Raw genomic sequence first — 13,480 nt, forward strand, 5'->3', positions numbered from 1 at the left:
CTAAGTCACAGTATTTCTGCCAATTCGTAGTATTTGTACTAAATCATGGTACTTGTGCCAAATCATAGTATTTTTTGCAAATCATAGTATTCGAACCAAAACATAGTAGTATTTCTACGAAGTAATAGTATTTCTTCTAAATCATAGTATTTCACTCAAATCTCAGTAGTTGTGCTTAAACGCAGTATTATTGCCAAATCATAGTATTTGTACTGAAACATAGTATTTCTGCCAATAAGAGTATTTCTACTAAATCATTGTACTTGTGCCAATTCATAGTATTTCGGCCACATTGTGCTAGTTGTGCAAAAACATAGACTGTCTGCAAAATCATAGTATATCTATTACGTTATAGTATTACTACTGAGGCATAGTATTTCTACCAAATCAAAGTATTGAGTTCCTGTTTCTCTTTATTCTTTATTCCACTATTTACTAGTTGCTTCCGTACGTTTTTCGGCACTTAACTACTCCCACAGTTTTTATCCGATTTTCACCACTCAAATCTTAAAAAATTCTGCTCTTTCTGCTCTTTCCGGCTATGACTTTTGGTGCGCATAACTCCTATACTTTTTGAGATATTTAATTTTTTTTGCAATATTTTTTGCCCATTTCTGCCATATTATAGATGGCCTCACTGATTTTCCTTGCCAGGTTGACCTGTGCTTTAGCTCAGTGAGATGAGCATCCGTTCTCAGACTGGGAGGCCCGGGTTCAAATCCCGGTTATGGCAAAATTTCTTTCAGTTAACAGTTAAACTTTTTTAACTCTTTTTAACACAAATTTCAGCTTTTTCACCCCTTTTCAGCAGAATTTTCAGTTTTTTCACCCCTTTTCAGCACAAATACCAGCTTTTTCAGCTGTTTTCAGCAAAAACCTGTTTTCAGCAGAATTCTGCTCATTGACCTCTTTTCAGCAGAGGTTCTGCTGATTGAACTCTTTTCAGCAGAATTTTCAGAATTTTCACTTCTTTTCAGCTCAAATTCTGCTTATTCACCTCTTCTGCAAAATTTTCAGCCTTTTCACCTCTTATTAGCACAAATCTCAGCTGTTTTCAGAAAAAACTTTTGAGGAGAAATTCTGCTGATTCATCTCTTTTCAGTGGAACTTTCTGCTTCTTTATCTCTTTTCAGCAGAAATTCTGCTCATTCACCTCTTTTCTGCAAAGTGTTCAGCCTTTTCACCTCTTATCAGCACAATTCTCAGCCGCTTCTGCTCAGTTCAGCAGAATTGTCCATCTCTCCACCTCTTCTTTGTCAGAATGACTTTGGCTCAGGGAAATGAATAGCCGCCTTTGAGCAGAAATTCTGCTGATTCATCTCTTTTCAGCGCAACTTGTTGCTTCTTTACCTCTTTTCTGCAGAAATTCTGCTGATTCACCTCTTTTCTGCAAAATTTTCAGCCTTTTCACGTCTTCTCAGCACAATTCTCAGCAGCTTCTGCTCATTTAGCAAAATTGTCAATTTCTTCATCTCTTGCATTTGAGAGAAAGAGTTTGGTTCAGTGAGATGAGCAGCTGTCTTTAGATGAGAACGGCCAGGTTCAAATCCCGGTCATGGGAGAACCTGTTTTCAGTTTTCTCTTTTGTTCTGCCTCTTTTCTGCAGAAATTCTGCTGATTTACCTCTTTTCTGCAAAATTTTCAGCCTTTTCACCTCTTCTCAGCACAATTCTCAGCAGCTTCTGCTCATTTTAACAGAATTGTCAGTCTGTCCACCTCTTCTCTGTGAGAATGTGTTTGGGTCAGTGAGATGAGTAGCTGCTTTGAGTCTGATAGGGCCAGGTTCGAATCCTGCTCAGGGCAAAACCTGTTTTTAGTTTTCTCTTTTGTTCTGCCTCTTTTCTGCAGAAATTCTGCTGATTTACCTCTTTTCTGCAAAATTTTCAGCCTTTTCAACTCTTCTCAGCACAATTCTCAGCAGCTTCTGCTGCTTTTTTTTTTTTTTCACCACCATACAACTTTTTGCAACTTTTCAGCTTTTTCAGCTTTTCAGCAGACAGCTTCAGCGTTAAGGCATCCACACAGCATTTTTGCAGGAAATGCAAATTTTTCTAGTTTCTACTTACATTTCTTCCTGGGAAAAATGGGGATTACTTTGAAAACAGGAAGTATTTTCCCCAATAAGCAGCCCTAGATTACTAAATCACTCAAACATGTTCTCAGTCAGAAGAAGCTGTCTTGTTATGAGGGAGATAAGAAAAAGATTGAAGCACATAAACTTGTTCAAAGAGAGATAAAGAAGCTACAATCAGGTCTAAAGTAAAGCAGAGGATGAGCTGAATAAAGGACACTCAAGGCTGGCTTGGAAAGGAATGAAGTCCATGGTGGGGATGCAGAACAAGGACAAAAGATGAATGTGATGCTGAATCAGCGGAAGACTTGGACTCATTTGATTCCAGCTTTGATATCATTGATTTCAATGCAGAGCTTTGTGATTGTAGGAAAGTGTTAAGAGTTGGGTTCTGGTTATGTGGTGTTTTTGTCTGTATGTGTTTTTGGTGCCTCCCTTTTTGTATAAGTAGGCGAGGCAGTGAGTCAGTGAACCTGGCACACCTGTTACTCGTCAGCTGCATTCTTCAGAAGTGTTCTTTAGGAGCTACCTGACAGAAGACTAGTGTCGGAGCATTGACGTTTTTGGAGAGTCTGTAATTCTGCCCCTGCCTGCTGGAGCCGTTGGATTATTTCTGGTGACTGTAAGGAGTTTTGTTTCCTCCCCAGGATTTCGCCTTGTCTGGTTTGTTTCCGTCTGGAGGTTTTGGCAATAAACAGTACCAAGTAAGCTCTCCAACTCTCTGTAAAGTCTACTTCAAGCTTTTCTCGGTTATCGGGCAAGACCCTCCTAATTCTCATGTCCCTCTCCTTTTTAGATCGAGTGCACTACCTGTGTGTGTTTCCGTCACCTGCACGTCCTGGCTCCGTGTCCCCATTCATATGCTATTGTACATACTTTGTCCTTGTAAAACCTCCCCATCACTGTAAATAAACTGTCTTCACCGCAACTCTGCCTCCGTGCGTTCTGCTCCCTGGGTCCATCTGCATTTGCCATAACAGAATACACTGACCAACATATTTATGGACCCAGCAGAACATACGGACGCCGCTTCCGGCGATTTGCTTCCAAAACACGAGGAGTCACTATCCAAGCTAATTAGACAGTTTCAGCAATCTGAACAGTGGGCGGGTCGGGTTAACGACACCTTGACCACCATTCAGACGACACTCGCTCCATTAGCTCCCCCGGCTGCTTCCAGTGAGCCATCCTCTCTTCCCACTTCACCCAGTCAGCCAGCTGTGAGTTCGGTTCGTGATCCCGCTCCCCCGGCTCTGACTCCGTTCTCAGGAGAGCTGGGTCAGTGTGGAGGGTTTTTGATCCAGGTCTCCCTTTTGTTTCGACGTTTCCCTCAGGCCTTTTCTGATGATGCCTCTAAAATATCTTATGTTATAGGCTCTCTCCGCGATCATGCTCTGAGTTGGGCCGAATCGTACCTCACTCTCCACCCACTCAAGACAATTTCCTATACTCAATTTATACGTGATCTTAAGACCGTTTTTCACCATCCCCTGCGCGCCGACGAAGCCGTGCGGACGCTGTCTGGGCTGCGGCGGGGAAGTCAGTCAGTGGCCGAATTCTCCATCAATTTTCGCGTTAAAGCCGCTGAGACAGGTTGGGCTGATAATGCGCTGCGCGGGGCATTTGTGAACTGCTTAACTGAACGCATGAAGGATGAGCTTGCGACTCGCGATGAACCCGAAGATTTTGAGGCTCTTGTGGATCTGGCTATTCGCATCGATTAATCGGCTGTGCAAAAGAGAAAGGGAGAAAGAAAAGGGGGGCAGAACCCGTGGTAACCAGGGAGCGAGTGTGCCCGTGCGCACTGAGTTTCTAGCTTCTCATCCTCCTCACTGTCCGGCTCATGCTGACTCGCCTCCCGCTGACAATCTAGAGGAGCCCATGCAGTTGGGTCGTGCTAAACTTACCCCGGTCAAGCATCGTAGGAGGTTTGAGGGGCGTCTATGCCTGTATTGTGGCCATTCGGGCCATTTTGTCGCCTCTTGTCCGGCTTTGTCAAAAGGCAGTGCCCATCAATAACTCTGGGGGTATTGATGGGTGACATTTCCTCTCCCTCCCAGGCCCTCCGCATGCTACTCTCTGCTGTCATTCACATGCCCACCAGATCTCATTCCACTCAGGCACTTTTAGATTCTGGTGTGGAACAAAATCTGATTCATTGTGACCTCGTGCGCCTTCTCGGCATTCAAATGCGTTCGCTAGACCTTCCTGTGTCCGTCACTGCCCTTAATGGGCAATCGCTTCCTTCGGTCACTCACCAGACTGAACCCCTGTCACTAATCCTTTCTGGTAATCATCATGAGCGTCTCCGTTTTTTTGTTTTCTCCTCCCCTGAGTCGCCTGTTGTTCTTGGTTTCCCTTGGTTCGAGCGCCATAACCCGCACATTAACTAGGCAGCCCACCGCATGGAGAGTTGGAGTAGCCACTGCTTGTTGCACTGTTTGCGCTCTGCCTTGCCGTCTCTGCTGGCCACTGCTACTGAGACGGCAGCGGAGGTTGTTGATCTCTCTGCTGTTCCCAAGGAGTATCATGACCTGAAGCTCGTGCTGGCTCTCTGCCTCCTCATCGCCCTTATGACTGTGCGATTGAACTGCTACCGGGAGCTCCATTAGCTTCCCATCGGCTGTATAACATCAACCCTTCAGCAAGGGCGGCCTTGGAGAAGTACATCTCGGAGTCGCTGGAGGCAGGTTTAATTCGTCCTTCCTCCTCGCCTCTGGTGGCTGGATTTTTTTTCGTTGGGAAAAAAGACGGATCGCTCAGGCCCTGCATTGACTATCAGGGTCTCAATGACATTACTGTGAAAAATAAGTATCCCCTGCCTTTGATTTCCTCTGCTTTTGAAACCCTTCAGGAAGCCACCGTGTTTACGAAGCTGGACCTACGGAGTGCTTATCATTTGGTGTGCATTCGGCAGGGTGATGAATGGAAGACTGCTTTCAACACTCCGCGAGGACTACTTGGTACTGCCTTTTGGCCTGCCGCCTGCTGTGTTTCAAAGTCTTATCAATGACGTGTTGCGGGACTTTTTGAATAGTTTTGTGTTTGTCTATCTTGATGACATTCTTATTTTTTCACGATCGGTGGAGGACCATGTCAGTTCTGGTGGTGAGTTGGATCAGGTGGCGGGGGAGGATGCTGGACAGACCCGGTGCACATAAACGCATACAGGGAGTGCAGAATTATTAGGCAAGTTGTATTTTTGAGGAATAATTTTATTATTGAACAACAACCATGTTCTCAATGAACCCAAAAAACTCATTAATATCAAAGCTGAATGTTTTTGGAAGTAGTTTTTAGTTTGTTTTTAGTTTTAGCTATTTTAGGGGGATATCTGTGTGTGCAGGTGACTATTACTGTGCATAATTATTAGGCAACTTAACAAAAAAGAAATATATACCCATTTCAATTATTTATTTTTACCAGTGAAACCAATATAACATCTCCACATTCACAAATATACATTTCTGACATTCAAAAACAAAACAAAAACAAATCAGTGACCAATATAGCCACCTTTCTTTGCAAGGACACTCAAAAGCCTGCCATCCATGGATTCTGTCAGTGTTTTGATCTGTTCACCATCAACATCACGTGCAGCAGCAACCACAGCCTCCCAGACACTTTTCAGAGAGGTGTACTGTTTTCCCTCCTTGTAAATCTCACATTTGATGATGGACCACAGGTTCTCAATGGGGTTCAGATCAGGTGAACAAGGAGGCCATGTCATTAGTTTTTCTTCTTTTATACCCTTTCTTGCCAGCCACACTGTGGAGTACTTGGACGCGTGTGATGGAGCATTGTCCTGCATGAAAATCACGTTTTTCTTGAAGGATGCAGACTTCTTCCTGTACCACTGCTTGAAGAAGGTGTCTTCCAGAAACTGGCAGTAGGACTGGGAGTTGAGCTTGACTCCATCCTCAACCCGAAAAGGCCCCACAAGCTCATCTTTGATGATACCAGCCCAAACCAGTACTCCACCTCCACCTTGCTGGCGTCTGAGTCGGACTGGAGCTCTCTGCCCTTTACCAATCCAGCCACGGGCCCATCCATCTGGCCCATCAAGACTCACTCTCATTTCATCAGTCCATAAAACCTTAGAAAAATCAGTCTTGAGATATTTCTTGGCCCGGTCTTGACGTTTCAGCTTGTGTGTCTTGTTCAGTGGTGGTCGTCTTTCAGCCTTTCTTACCTTGGCCATGTCTCTGAGTATTGCACACCTTGTGCTTTTGGGCACTCCAGTGATGTTGCAGCTCTGAAATATGGCCAAACTGGTGGCAAGTGGCATCTTAGCAGCTGCACGCTTGACTTTTCTCAGTTCATGGGCAGTTATTTTGCGCCTTGGTTTTTCCACACGCTTCTTGCGACCCTGTTGACTATTTTGAATGAAACACTTGATTGTTCAATGATCACGCTTCAGAAGCTTCGCAATTTTAAGACTGCTGCATCCCTCTGCAAGATATCTCACTATTTTTGACTTTTCTGAGCCTGTCAAGTCCTTCTTTTGACCCATTTTGCCAAAGGAAAGGAAGTTGCCTAATAATTATGCACACCTGATATAGGGTGTTGATGTCATTAGACCACACCCCTTCTCATTACATTGATGCACATCACCTAATATGCTTAATTGGTAGTAGGCTTTCGAGCCTATACAGCTTGGAGTAAGACAACATGCATGAAGAGGATGATGTGGACAAAATACTCATTTGCCTAATAATTCTGCACTCCCTGTAGTGAGGGTGTGCTGAGAACGTCTAGCAGAGGCCCCAGTCCGCGAGATCTTCAACGCACACCTCCAGTAGAGCTTCAACAGCATTCCGAGGGAGACTGGGGACATTGAGTCCGAATGGACCATGTTCAGCGTCTCCATTGCCGAAGCTGCTGCATTGAGCTGTGGCCGCAAGGTGGTTGGTACCTACCATGGTGGTAATCCCCGAACCAAATGGTGGACACCAGAGGTGAAGGGAGCCACCAGGCTGAAGAAGGATTCCTATCGGGCTTGGTTAGCTTGTGGGACTCCTTCAGCCGACAGTTATCGACAGGCCAAGCGGAATGTGGCTTGCGCAGTGGCTGAACCAAAAACTCGGGTGTGGGAGTTGTTCGGAGAGGCCATGGAAAAAGACTTTCGGACTGCCTTGAAGAGATTCTGGCAAACCGTCAGGCGTCTCAGGAGGGGAAAGCGGTGCTGTACCTGCACTGTGTATAGTGCTGGCGGAGCGCTGCTGTCTTCGACTGAGAAAATTGTCAGGCGGTGGAAGGAATACGTCGAGGACCTCCTTAATCCCAATGACACGTCTTCCCAGGAGGAAGCAGAGTCTGGGGATCAGGGGAATGACCTGCCAATTTCTGGAGGCGAGGTCACTGAGGCAGTTAAACAACCCCTTGGTGGCAGAGCCCCTGGTGTTGATGAGGTCCGCCCCGAGTTCCTGAAGGCTCTGGATGTTGTAGGGCTGTCCTGGTTGACACGCCTCTACAATGTTGCGTGGAGATCAGGGGCAGTACCCCTGGACTGGCAGACCGGGGTGGTGGTCCCCATCTTTAAGAAGGGGGACCGGAGGGTGTGTTCCAACTACAGGGGGATCACACTCCTCAGCCTCCCTGGGAAAGTCTATGCCAGGGTGCTGGAAAGGAGAGTTCGTCCGCTAGTCGAACCTCGGATACAGGAGGAACAATGCGGCTTTCATCCTGGTCGCGGAACACTGGACCAGCTCTTTATCCTCTCAAGGATACTTGAGGGTGCATGGGAGTTTGCCCAACCAGTCTACATGTGTTTTGTGGACTTGGAGAAGGCATTTGAAGGTGTCCCTCGGGGTGTCCTGTGGGAGGTGCTGCGGGAGTATGGGGTGTCTGATCCATTGCTACGAGCCATTCGATCGCTATACAACCGTTGAAAGAGGTTGGTTCGCATTGCCGGCAATAAGTCGGACTCGTTCCCGGTGGGTGATGGGCTCCGCCAGGGCTGTCCTTTGTCACCGATTCTGTTCATAATTTTTATGGCCAGGATTTCTAGGCGCAGCCAAGTGGCGGAGGGCTTTCACTTCGGTGGCCTCAGAATCTCATCTCTGCTTTTCGCGGATGATGTGGTTCTGTTGGCTTCATCGGGTGAAGGCCTCCAGCTTGCACTGGAACAGTTCACAGCCGAGTGTGAAGCAGCGGGAAAGAGGATCAGCACCTCCAAATCTGAGGCCATGGTTCTCAGCCGGAAAAGGGTGGAGTGCCCACTCCAGGTCGGGGATGAGTTCCTGCCCCAAGTGGAGGAGTTTAAGTATCTTGGGGTCTTGTTCGCGAGTGATGGGAGAAGGGAGCCGGAGATCGACAGACGGATTGGTGCTGCGGCTGCAGTGATGTGGACACTGAACCGGTCCGTCATGGTGAAGAGGGAGCTGAGTGTAAAAGCGAAGCTCTCAATTTACAGTCAATCTACGTCCCTACCCTCACCTATGGCCACGAGCTGTGGGTAGTGACCGAAAGAACGAGATTGCAGATACAAGTGGCGGAAATAAGCTTCCTCCAAAGAGTGGCTGGCCTCTCCCTTAGAGATAGGGTGAGAAGTTCGGCCATCCAGGAGGGGCTCAGAGTAGAGCCGGTGTTCCTCCACATCGAAAGGAGCCAGCTGAGGTGATTCGGGCATCTGACAAGGATGCCTCCTGGGCGCCTCCTGGGTGAGGTGTTCCGGGCATATCCCACCGGGAGGAGGCCCCGGGGCAGACCCAGGACACGCTGGAGAGATTATATCTCTCGGCTGGCCTGGGAACGCCTTGGTGTTCCCCCGGATAAGCTGGAGGAGGTGGCTGGGGAGAGGGAGGTCTGGGCTTCTCTCCTTAGGCTGCTGCCCCCCGCGACACGGCCCCGGATAAAGCGGATGAAGATGGATGGATGGATGGATGGATGGATGGATGGATGGATGGATGGATGGATGGATGGATGGATACTGTGACTGACAAAAAGTGAACATGCTAATGAAATCTGAACTGACTGAAATGCGAAGATAAGATTACACTGAACTGGAACACGTCTACAGTGCTCTCACCACCAACCTCTCTGTGTACATTCACTTTTTAACTCTTTGTGAGACAATAAAGGTTTAAATCTGAGTATTAATCTATGTTAGTGCAAATACCTCTAATAGCTTGCTTTGGCCTTTCTGTGTCCTATCTTCCCTTGGATCTGTGGTCCAGGCTTCCAAAACCATCCTAGTTTAACAAGCACTACAATCTAGAGGAGAGCTGCACTAACAGGTGTCACTGATAAGATCTGACCTGCAAGGATACTCATGTTTCTCCAAAAGTTGATTCTGTTCATCTGGACGTAGCGTTTTGTGGGAGAAACGTTTTTGTCACTCATCCAAGTGACTTCTTCAGTTTCAGCTGAGTGCAGGTTTCCCCAACCGTATAAACAGTACATTTTCATAGTGAATGAAACTAGCACCACTGAATGAGCAATGGGCTGGGAGGTCAGTTCCTTAATCTTAATTATTCAAATTCTCATGACCATTGATCAACAACCACTGACCAGATACTCATGTTTATTTGTATCAGGACAAGCAGGGAAGACATCAAGTCTGTCAGGCTGCCCGAGTCCCCTCACCCACATCAGCTCAGAACTCTGCATTATCTACTGAGTCAGACTCAGAGGATCAGGGATCAGAAGTTCTACAAAGAGTAGAACCAGACTTCCTGTATAGAGGTTTGTGGGCCTGCCGATCCACAGTGTCAGCACAACTTTCACATCATATTCATCTCAGTACACCTAAAACATGGTGACTGACCTCAGAGTTTCAAATTGACATCGCGGATTCTCCAGAAGAACACACAGCTGCTTCACTCCTGAATCCGGCAGGTTGTTGTTGTCTATACTCAGGTCGAGTACTCTGGGATATGAGGGGTTGGACTTCAGCGCTGCTGCCAGATAATCACAGCTGTTCTTTGACAAACCACAATGCCACAATCTGTATAAAGAATGAAAGATGTAAGTTTATTAGACAAAGTGTGTGCTTGAAATCATTCAGTGTTTCATAATCTGTTCAGAACTGAAGAAGGTTCAGAATATAGAAGTTTAGAAAATGGAAAGTCCAAACAGCTGAAGCCAACAGGAAGCAGCTTCAAAAAAACAAGAGAAAAAAACACTGAATTTTTAACATTAAAGTCGTACATTTATCATAAAAACAGGAAAAAGACTTGAAAAAGTCGTGTTTTTTCCTTCCAGGAACTACATGGCTTCACTTTTAAAGGTGAAGTGTGAAAGAAATGGACATATTTGAAGTCCAACACCTTTTTCCAGTCACATTATTATTAAAGCAGACAAACTACAAGCTAATTTTCATTCCAACAAGTCATCTCCTGGCCTGGACTAACAACACTGGTCTCTATGTGCAGCTGGCTGTGAGACCAGTGCTCAGGGAGCGTCTACAAAGTGCAACACTGAAAGAACATCACACACTAATTTGCTTCCAGCACTTTCACACAAACATCTACTGTCATTATTGTCACCAAACTCTGTGGATCCTTTATTGAAAATTCAAATGTGATTCAAATATTCAGACAAAAGACGGTTATGAGGAAATATTATGAGATGTTGTGTATTAGCAGGAAGTAATTGAATTATTTTCCTCATAAACCAAACAAAATGATTGACAAACATGTTTTTACAAACTCAGTGTTGGACTTTGATCAGCAGGATTACCCTGATGTTTAAAGGCATTTTAGTCTAACTTTTCCAGTTATTACTCAATATTTATGGAGGATGTTTTTAAATTAGGCTGAAATATGTGACAGACATTTAATCCCATTTCAGTTTGGCCTCATCCTGGGCAGGATTATCTAACACACACTCTGACCACAGGCCCAGGGGCCACGCACAGCTGGGCTCCATCCAAGAGACAGGAAACAAAGCCAGCACAATAATAAAGAGCACCATTTGATCTTCTTATATTTTAGCTTTTTAAGCCAAAGATACTAAAAACAGGAGCATATCTATGTTTCCTGATAAAATGATGTGACAGGTAGAATAGAGTAAAGTGGCGGTGTTACAGCTGGCCTTTCTCCCCTCTGCTGCCAAGGCTGTTAGTCTCTCCCAAACTCAGCTACAGGACTTCCAAATGAATGAAAGCAGCAGAAGTGGCTTTACAAATGAAAGAGGAAGAGGAGAAGAAGAGGAGAGGGAGGCCACCCCGACCATCACTGCAGCTGAAAACATCACACTTCTATTAAAGTTGGTGAGAAAATGTTGAGCAGGATGAGCTGCTGGCTAATCTGGAGGCTGTAGCAGCAGCTCACAATCACCGTGGATTTCCACTCATGAAAAAGCTCTGGCTGCTTCATTTCTCATTTCATATCAGAGACTTTAAAGCTTCAGTGAAGCTGGACTGTGATGCTTCCTTTCCATGTTCAGCCTGACGTGCTCTGTATTGTTTTATGCAGGTCATGTGAGCAGGAATGAGCAGCTCATTTCACAATAAAAGGTTGGAACTGTAAAGAAAACAGAGCTCATAAAGTGAAACTGATTTCATTTTTTCAACTGGAACATTTTAGTTGTTCCTTTTTCAATACAGACATAATTATATTGACAATAAGACATATCATTCCCCTTTTGCCTGTCAGGCACCACCACAGTTCCCTTCAATAACTTCAGATTTGTTTTCATGTTTTTATCCAGCAATGGGAGTCATTTCCCTTGTGTCCAGTCCTTGTACTAAGCTAGGCTAAACATGTCCAGCACCTTTCTCTGTGCAGCTTTTAATGTGAAGTTAATAAGGTAGAAATGGAGGAAGAAGAAAATGACTGCACCAATAAACATGCAGCTACCGACCCAAATAATGAGGAGATGGTTAGTTATTATTGGTGATCCCCTACATTCAAATATATTCTCCAGCAAGAATATTGTTTCTGTTCCTAAAAGGATTTCATGTATGTGTTATTGTTCATGTCACATCTGTATGAAACAAACAGGAATTGAGGTTTATCCTTCATGATCACAAACTGTTCCAGCATGTAAACCTGAGATTTGTGTTGAGCAGCTGACCTGTACGATGAACCACATGGGTGTAGGAAGCATGGCTTTGAGTTTTAATAGCACATGGCAACATTCAGATGTGAATCTATACAGTAACACTTTGATTTGTTACAGTGAGGAGACTGCTGAAGGGAACAATGAGGGGATACTGCAACAGTAGCAACAGAAACCCAGGAGACAAAGCTGAGGTCTGGTTTCCTCTATGGTACACACGGCCTCCTGCTCCTGTACTTTAGTAAACACATAAATAATATCAAATACAGTTACTTCAGAAACTCTATTAAACTCATTTCAAGTTCACTTCAGCTTTAAATTACTCGCACCATCAGCACATATGAACAAACACAGTAACTAACTACAATAACTAACACAGCTACTGTTCAAATTTAGTCATCTTTAATACAAATATACCTCATTATCATGAATCTCACAGCTATCTGCTCATTGAACTGAACAATACTTCTGTTTTACCATTAAAACAAAATATATGACTATAAAAAATCTTCAGACAGTAATTAAGAATCTCCTAAGCCACCCAAAGATAAAGAAAAGGTCATTTGCCAGTTATATAAAGCTTGGTTGTTTATACAATAATATCATTCAATGATCAGCAGTGGGAATTTTTTAGATCCTGACCTGAGAGTTTCCAGTGTACAATGTGGACTCTGCAGTGCAGCAGACAGAAGCTTCACTCCTGAATCCTGCAGGTTATTGTTACTCAGGTCCAGCTCTTTTAGACTACAGGACTGGGAGTTGAGAAGTGAGGACAGAGCATCACAGCTTCTCTCTGACAGGTTACAGCCACTCAGTCTAGAAAAACAAACAAACAAACAAATGAATTAAATCAGTCAAATGAAACATTTTTTTTAATGCCAGCATGCAATACAATTATTGGTTAACTAAATAGCTTCGTTAAAACACAACTGTCCTTCTATATCAGCACTTGCTCCTTGTAAGCTCCACCTGCTCCACCTTCTAAGTCAGAAGACATGAAAACAAACTGTAAATCTAGCAGAAACATAATTTCTGACTCATGATTGGAAATGTAATCTTCTTAGATCCATTTGTACATTTAGAGCCTGATACTGAAATATAGCAACATGGACATTCACAGCAGCAAAGGGTTCTTGCTGATCGGAGCTGGCTTGACCCTGGCTTATAGAAGATGAAAGAAAGCGGAATCAGCTGTTCAAAACCCCACAAGGCTGCCCGCTGTGATTGAAACGATGTGGCGGGTCGTGACTTCTCAAAATGGGCTCATTGAACACAGCATGGAAAAGATCTTGGAGAAGCTCGACGCTGTCGTGAGCTCTCAGACTATGCTCTTTGAGCTCAAAACTGATAACATCTCGGAGAAGCTCGCGGCTCTCCAACGGGAGATTGAGAGACCAGTGACGG

General features: G+C 44.8%; 2 long non-coding RNA genes across 2 annotated transcripts in view; one reads left to right on the forward strand and one right to left on the reverse strand.

Annotated features, from left to right (window-relative positions):
• Nucleotides 1-12,761, reverse strand: part of LOC109196974 (uncharacterized) — a 28,679-nt gene extending 15,918 nt beyond the window's left edge. The window contains exons 1-2 of the long non-coding RNA XR_003218291.1: nt 12,719-12,761; nt 9,840-10,019 (exon numbers count right to left, since the gene is read on the reverse strand). This is a non-coding gene — a long non-coding RNA (uncharacterized LOC109196974). The remainder of the gene's footprint in view (nt 1-9,839; nt 10,020-12,718) is intronic.
• Nucleotides 2,574-3,050, forward strand: LOC112845467 (uncharacterized). Its single transcript, XR_003218292.1, has 2 exons — nt 2,574-2,775; nt 2,868-3,050. It is a non-coding gene; the product is annotated as an uncharacterized LOC112845467 (long non-coding RNA).
• Nucleotides 12,762-13,480: the final 719 nt, after the last annotated feature.

Source organism: Oreochromis niloticus, unplaced genomic scaffold (genome assembly GCF_001858045.2).
Source record: "Oreochromis niloticus isolate F11D_XX unplaced genomic scaffold, O_niloticus_UMD_NMBU tig00007510_pilon, whole genome shotgun sequence".
Taxonomy (NCBI): domain Eukaryota; kingdom Metazoa; phylum Chordata; class Actinopteri; order Cichliformes; family Cichlidae; genus Oreochromis; species Oreochromis niloticus.